Source organism: Olea europaea, unplaced genomic scaffold (genome assembly GCF_002742605.1).
Source record: "Olea europaea var. sylvestris unplaced genomic scaffold, O_europaea_v1 scaffold5157, whole genome shotgun sequence".
NCBI lineage: Eukaryota > Viridiplantae > Streptophyta > Magnoliopsida > Lamiales > Oleaceae > Olea > Olea europaea.
Window position 1 is genome coordinate 9,191 of NW_019263476.1, and position 2,462 is coordinate 11,652.

General features: G+C 42.4%; 1 pseudogene; it reads left to right on the forward strand.

The window, feature by feature from the left end:
• The window catches only part of LOC111388663, a 12,433-nt pseudogene that overhangs the window by 8,689 nt on the left and 1,282 nt on the right, over positions 1-2,462 (forward strand).

The following is a 2,462-nucleotide window of genomic DNA, read 5'->3' on the forward strand; positions in this document are numbered from 1 at the left end:
CCTATAATAAGAACAAGAGATCTTTCTCGATCAATCCCTTTGCCCCTCACTCTTCGAGAATCAGAAAGATCCTTTTCAAGTTTAAATCTTTTCATTTGGAATTTGGGTTTTTCTACTTCATTTTTATTTAATATTTTTCCCTCTTTTTTTCTTTATATCATTCCTTAAGTCCCATAGGTTTGATCATGTAGAATTTGACCCATTTTCTCATTGAACAAAGGGTATGAAATAAATCTGATTGATTTTTCGATCAAAAGTACTATGCAAAATCTTCAATTTTTTCCTCTTCCTCTATCCTATCCCATAGGTAGAACCCTTTTTTCTGTATGAATCGATCTTATTCCATTCCAATTCCTTCTCGATACCTCCTAAGGAAAATATCGAATGGTTCCCAAATTGACGGGTTAGTGTGAGCTTATCCTTGCGGTTATGCACTCTTCGAATAGGAATCCATTTCCGAAGGTCAATCTTTGCCTGCTAGGCAAAAGGAGAGTAAGTTACAAATTTCTTCTTGATAGGACATGTATTTCTATTACTATGAAATTCATAAATGAAGTTGTTAATGGTGGGGTTACCATTATCCTTCTTGTAGTGACGAATCTTGTATGTGTTCTTAAGAAAAGGAATTTATCCATTTTTCGGGGTCTCAAAGGGCTTGGAAACATATAAAAACTCGTGAATGGAAATGGAAAAGAGATGTAACTCCAGTTTCTTTGAAATTGCTAGTCAATCCTATTTTTCATAGGGGCAGTTAACAATTTAATTTGGTTTTAACCATTATTTTCATATCCGTAAAAGTGTGAAAAGAATGCCCGGCTCCAAGTTGTTCAAGAATAGGGGCGTTGAGTTTCTCGACCCTTTGACTTAAGATTACTCAGTTCTATTTCTCAATGGGGACATGGAAGGGATATAACTCAGCGGTAGAGTGTCACCTTGAGGTGGTGGAAGTCATCAATTCGAGCCTGATTATCCCTAAACCCAATGTGAGTTCTTCTATTTGGATTTGCTCCCCCGCCATGATTCAATGAGAATGGATAAGAGGCTCATGGGATTGATGTGAGGGGAAGGGATGGCTATATTCTGGGAGCGAACTCTGAGTGAGTATGAAGCGGATGGATACAAGTTATGCCTTGGAGTGAAAGATAATTTCAAATCCACTTTATCTATGAAAAGGAAGCTACAAGTAATGCAACTATGAATCTCATGGAGAGTTTGATGTTGGCTTAGGATGAACGTTGGTACCATGCTTAACACATAGAAGTTGGACAGGAAGTGGTGTTTCCAGTGGCGGATGGGTGAGTAACACGTAAGAACCTACCATTAGTACGGGAACAACAACTGGAAATGGCTACTAATACCCTATAGGATGAGGAAAAAAAGGAGAATCCACCCAAGGAGGGGCTTACGTCTGATTAGCTAGTTGGTGAGGCAATAGCTTACCGAGGCAATGATCAGTAGCTGGTCCGAGAGGATGATCAGTCACATTAGGACCGAGACATGACCCAGACTCCTACGGGAGGTAGTAGTGGGGAATTTTTCACAATGGACGAAAGCCTGATGGAGCAACGTCGCGTAGAGGTAGAAGGTCCACGGGTCCTGAACTTCTTTTCCCGAAGAAGAAGCAATGATGATATCTGGAGGATAAGCATCGGCTAACTCTATGCCAGCAGCTACAATAAGACAGAGGATGCAAGTATTATCTAAAATTATTGGGCGTAAACCATCTCTAGGTGGCTTTTTAAGTCCACCGTCAATTCCCAAGGCTCAACCCTGGACTGTGGTGGAAACTACCAAGCTGGAGGTAGGGGTACAGGGAATTTTCGATGGAGCGGTGAAATGTGTAGAGATCGAAAAGTACACCAACGGTGAAAGCACTTTGCTGGGTCGACATTGACATTGAGAGACGAAAGCTAGGGGAGCGAATGGGATTAGATACCCCAGTAGTCCTAGCCGTAAATGATGGATACTAGGCGTTGTGTGTATTAACTCGTGTAGTGTTGTAGCTAACGCATTAAGTATCCCGCATGGGGAGTACGTTCACAAGAATGAAACTCAAAGGAATTGATGGGGGCCCACACAAGCAGTGGAGCATGTGGTTTAATTTGATGCAAAGCGAAGAACCTTGCCAGAGCTTGACATGTCACGAATCCTCTTGAAAGAGAGGGGTGCCTTCGGGAACGTGGACACAGGTGGTGCATGGCTGTTGTCAGCTCGTATTGTAAGGTGTTGGGTTAAGTCCCAAAATGAGAGCAAACCTCGTGTTGAGTTTGGAACCCTGAACAGGCTGTCGGTGATAAGTTGGAGGAAGGTGAGGATGACGTCAAGTCATCATACCCCTTATGCCCTGGGTGACACACGTGTTACAATAGCTGGGACAAAGGGTCACGATCCTGCGAGGGTGAGCTAATCCCAAAAACTTGAACTCAGTTCGAATTGCAGACTGCAACTCGCCTACAAAAAGT